This window comes from Neovison vison, chromosome 7, assembly GCF_020171115.1.
Source record: "Neovison vison isolate M4711 chromosome 7, ASM_NN_V1, whole genome shotgun sequence".
Lineage (NCBI taxonomy): Eukaryota > Metazoa > Chordata > Mammalia > Carnivora > Mustelidae > Neogale > Neogale vison.
The window spans coordinates 152,598,820-152,604,730 of NC_058097.1; the positions used below are offsets into that span (position 1 = coordinate 152,598,820).

General features: G+C 34.0%; 1 pseudogene; it reads left to right on the forward strand.

Annotated features, from left to right (window-relative positions):
• Positions 1-651: 651 nt before the first annotated feature.
• LOC122914141 lies at positions 652-1,586 on the forward strand (annotated as a pseudogene).
• Positions 1,587-5,911: the final 4,325 nt, after the last annotated feature.

A 5,911-nucleotide genomic window follows, 5' to 3' on the forward strand; every position in this document is an offset into this window, starting at 1 on the left:
CTGTTTTAAACAACTGTAAAATCTAATGGTGAAGCCATCTCAACCACATCAATTATATCCACCATGAGTCTTGATTTCCTGCATTTAATAGCCTTCCCTAACTGCAATGATGTTTCTGATTTGGGGTCTAGGAGTTCACCTACTGGTTTTTTCCATTAGGTTTCACACATTTAAAAGGGTTTTGTGCAAATTTTACCTCCGGCGGCTATAGCAATTGACTATGCGATAGAAAGGAAAACATACTTGTCAGAATCCCAGAGAAACCATACATTGTATTATTATCTTAATTCCTAAGCTAGAACATCCTTAAAGATGGTTAACTATGTATGATCTGAACACCAAATACCCAGCCATTTGTATGATATTCTATTGGTACTTGATGAAAGTTTAATTATGTTATTAAAATGGATGAAAACAAATGTAATGAATCAGATCAGCTGAGATCAAACGATAACAATATGTACTTCAGTTTTCAAAAAAAAAAAAAAACCCACAGTTATGTAATGATGGATGGGGTGTTTAGAAAAGTTCAAACATAGTTTTGTATCCTTCTGTAGGAAATCAGTAACATTGGACAAGAAGAGCTGGCACCTCTCAGTGAATGAGACATCTAGTCTATGTTACATGCAGCAGTACAAGTGCAACGGAAACATGGTCCCATCTAATGGCACACAATTCCATCCCAAATTCTTTCTCCTGCTGGGAATTTCAGGGCTAGAAGACATGCATATGTGGATTGCTTTTCCATTTTGTGTTGTATATTTGACAGCATTATTGGGAAACATTACAATTCTTTTTGTGATTCAGACTGATCGTAGTCTCCATCATCCTATGTTCTACTTCTTGACCATTCTGTCATCTATTGACATGGGCCTGTCCACATCAACCATCCCCAAGATGCTTAGAATCTTCTGGTTCAACCTGAGAGAAATCACTTTTGAGGGCTGTCTCATTCAGATGTTCTTCATCCACTTATGTACTGGCATGAAGTTGGCTGTGCTCGTGGCCATGGCCTATGATTGCTATGTAGCCATCTGTAACCCTCTTCGGTACACACTGGTGTTGACAAACAAAGTGGTATCTGTTATAGCATAGATCATCCTCCTGAGACCCTTAGCCATTGCAATCCCTTTCGTTCTGTTCATCTTAAGGTTACCTTTCTGTGGGCATCAATCTCCCACACATACTGTGAGCACATGGGCATTGCCCGCCTGTCTTGCACCAGCATAAAGGTGAACATCATATATGGCTTATGTTCCATCTTTATTTTGGTGTTTGACATCATAGCCATTATCATCTCCTATGTCTATATCCTCCATGCTGTCTTCTGCCTCCCTTCCAGGGATGCCCGAATGAAGACACTCAGCACTTGTGGCTCCCATGTGTGTGTAATTTTGGCCTTTTACACTCCAGCATTTTTTTCCTTCATGACCCATGGGTTTGGCCAAAATGTTCCTCAATACATCCACATTCTTCTTGTCAACTTTTATGTTGTCATCCCACCTGCTCTCAACACTGTAATTTATGAGGTCAGAACTAAGCAGATAAGAGAAAGGGTAACTAGAACTTTCAGGTATAAATTATGAATTTTGGTCTTCAGATATTAAAGAAGTTTGAGTATGAGAAAATGAAGCTTATTCTATACTCTAAAAATTGTCACATTACAATGTCTAGGTGGTATCCTATGTGCAGATTTATGAAGTCTTTCATTCATCTTAGAAAATGTCAGCCAAAAGTAACAATAATAAATATTTAATATAAGCATAGTTCCAACCACATATGACAAATGACAGCAATTATGTGATAAATAAAATAGCATTTACGTGAAAAAATTCCATGAAGTTGACAAAAATTGATTGGCATAATAATAATAATACCAAAAAATAGACATATATTATGAGCCAGGCACTGTTTTCATGACTTCGTAAGTATTATTCTTTAAATTCTTACAACTACAATAAGTAGTTTCTAGTTTTTTCCCTTTCTAAAGCTGAGGGAACTGAAGCAATAATAATATTGCATATTAACATTAACATTATATTAGAGAAAGCAGCATTTTCAAAGTTGAACAGAAACACTCTTATTTCTCAGATGAGTAACCTAAACACACAGCGTGAGTATATTAAAGAAAAACTATGAACAAAAGTACATAAATTTTACATGTAAATGGGTACAAGGTGCCATTAGTAGGAAAAACTGACTCCTTATATAGGACACTGATGGGAAGAGGCATTCCACAATTCCCTGTGATGTAAGAATCATATAAATGCTATGAAACAAGAGGCATTATGGCTACCAATAGTGACATCTAATATTTCTTCACCCCTTATAATGTTCTAGAAACTACATTGGGCTCTTTAGATAATCCACATTTTATAATGAGTAGGTGGAGATTCAGAAGTTAGATAATTTTACACATAGTCATGTAACTATTATGAAACAGGATTTTAAATGAGTTTAGTTCCAGGGAAGTTTCCTTAACCTTTCTGGCATAATTTAATATAGAAACAGACTGTGAAACAGGTAATCAGAGTTTAAGAAAACAAATGATTTTTAGGTGGCAACATGTTATATTACAGTTTAAAATGGAATTATATAATGCTTTGAGCATTACTATTAATTCAGAAATGTGGATAAAAGATGATAGTATATATATATCTTATAATATGTATATATATGCTTCAAATATGAAGAGACTATGATTAAAGTATTAGAGAAAATTATTAGATAGAAAAGATGGATGGGGAAATAAGCTCCATTAAAAAAAATTAGCATGCCCAAGAAACAAATATGAAAAGAAATCCCAGTTCCCTGGAAGCAGGTTTGAACCAAGATGCTTCAGAAAACTTGACTCAATCTCCCAGACATCTGGTCCCTGCAGGGACTGATCAAGGATGGCCATCTCAGGGGAGCTACATCCTCTGCATAAATTCATCGTTTTGAAGGATCCTGGGCAGAAAGGCCAGCCTGACATTGCAGGAGGAAGCAGAACATTGCCTTGGGAAGGTAGTCCAGGTTGCATTTTTATATGGTGGGAGGTCTTCCGTGAATAGGCTGAGACAGGCAGGGCAGCTCAGCATAGTGGACACTGAAGAACATTTTGGGAAGTTACATCAGGTAATACACTTACAGAAATATCAAGGATGTCAGTGCCCTTTTTCTCAGCTACCCCTCAGAGAAGGAGCACCCAGGCACAGTAAGGTATGCTTTCATAGCAGATGTTAGCCTGAGTGAGTCCAGAACTACGGACTATTTCAGAGTCCAGAACTACGGAAATCAAAGTGGTGTCAGTAGAGTGACCTCTTTGAAATGGTTGCTCTATTTTGGTAGCTGTAAAGCCTTGGGGACGATGATCATCAGTGAGCTTGTTGCAAATAATCATAAAGAATATACCATGGTGAGCATTTGACTTAAAAGCTGATGAGTGTGAATAAAAAGGAAAATATCAGGAATAAAAGCTAGGTCCTATTCATAACAGAATTTATTAGAGAGTACTAAAACTTAACATAGGTTCTTAATCTTATTTTATGCTTCTTGAGTAGGATTGTAAAACATTTTAGATTTTAGGATTTTTAGCTCTATATTGATTGAGATAAATAATCTTGTGTTTAAAATAAGCTCTCAAAGTGAATATTTTATTAAAGTGATACTGTATTTTATAAAAAAATATTAAAGATGACACTTATTTTGACTAGATTTATATATTATACCATTTCATTATGGAGCATTTCAAACATCTATAAACTAAGCAGAGATGTGTAATGCTCTCAGGATCCAATGTCAACAACTGTAAATATTCTGTTCTCTCCAGACCTGGATTTGATTTTTTTAAGTAAAATTTGAATTCTATTTAAATGTAAAATCTTATCTGTACAGTCTTGGAAAATGTATATACTTTTCCTACACCCTTATAAAAAATATACATCCTATACCCCAATACAAATATAAATTTTTTCTGTTATCTAAAAAATTCTTTTGTGTCCCTTCCCAGTCTGTCCATGACCCCTTTCAATTCCTGGGCAACCACTGAATAGATATTTTCAGTACCCATTTTTTTGTTGCTGTTAAAGCTTTTAATATTAAGTAATCTCTCACAACTCTGAGATCCAGAGTCACGTACTCTGCTGACTGAGCCAGCCAGGTGTCCCTGGTAACCATTTTCTCTAGATCTTCATATAAGTGAAATCATATACTTAGTACTCTCCAGTAACTAGTGGCTGTTGACAGTTCAGATTCATCTACGTTGTCACACATATAAGTAGTCAGTCCATTTTTATTGCTGAGTAGAATTTCGCTGGGTAAATATTTCAAAACTGATTTGTCTGTTTACTCTTGATCACAGTATTTATGCTGTTTCCATTTGGAGCAGTTGTGAATAAAGCTGCTACCAACATTCTTATACAAGTCTTTGTGTGGACAGATATACTTTCACTTGTTTTGAGTAAACTGCTAGGAATTCAGTTGTTGGAGGTAATTAGGAAAATTTGTTCCACATCCTTGTTGAAATTTGGTATCATCATGCCTTTTTTTTTTTTTTGGCCATTCTAATAGATGTGTAATAATATGTCATTTTTAATTTTAATGTACATTTCCTGATGTCTTAAGATTTTGAGAAGTTTAATGTCATTTGTATATTTTCCTCTGCTAAGCAACAATGTAGACTCTTCTTTTTTTCTTTTTCCATTGCTTGTTTTCTTATTTGCTATTTTAAGCACTGTCATATGCTTTTAACACAAATTCTTTAACATAAATTGTAAAAGAAATTGTAAGGGATTGTGAATATTTTCTCTCAATCTTTGCCCTCTAAATTCACGTTCTTAAGAATAAATTATAAAATTTAATAGCACGTAAGAGGCTATTTTTTTTAACATCTTAATTTTATTTTTTCTCAGTGTTCCAAGATCCATTGTTTATACACCACATCCAGTGGTCCATGCTTTACCTCTTTTATTTCATTGAATAATCCCAACACCTTAGTGAGAATAAGTATTTTCAATTTACAAAATTCTTTTTTTTTCCAATTTATTTATTTTCAGAAAAACAGTATTCATTATTTTTTCACCACACCCAGTGCTCCATGCAAGCCGTGCCCTCTATAATACCCACCACCTGGTACCCCAACCTCCCACCCCCCCGCCACTTCAAACCCCTCAGACTGTCTATTTTTTTAATTGTTATTGCTTTTTGTGTTCTAAAAAACCATTACTTTCCCCTAGGTTGCAAAGATACTTTCCTTTCTTTGACTTCATACATGTTAGAAATTGAGTTGCTTTTTAAAAAATATCTAGGTATATTTTAGAAATGTAATTAATATTTGATTTTGTTGTGAAGTTCGAAGCAAGGTTCTTTTTTTTTAATATATGTATATTTAGTTGCACCAGTATCATTGGTAGAAACAACTCTCCTATCTTCACTGAATTACTTTATTTGTCACTTTATAAAATTTAACTGAGGACATAAAATAAGTCTATTCTGTTCTTTCTCTGCTTATCTATTTGTCCATCATTTTTCATCTATCACATGGCCTTGATTACTATACATTTTAAAGTCTGAAATCCTTTATTATAAGTTCCTCTGTTTTGTTACTCTTCTTCCAAACAATTTAAGGTATTCCTATAATTATTTTAGAATAAGCTTTAATTTCTTGGTATTGATTGAAACCGTTTTAAAGCTATTGATCTTTTTAGGAAGAACTGACATCATAACATATTTCAGTCTTCCAAACCATGAACATGTTATACTTTAAAACTTTTTTATATCCTTTTAATTTCTGTCATGTTTTACAATTTTAAGTGCTTATTGCTAAGTACGCCATGCTTTTGATGTCATTTTAAGTGGTAGTGGGAATTTTACAATATTTTAACTGAAAATTTTAGTTTCTAATTGTTGTTAACAGTACATGGAAAAGTAT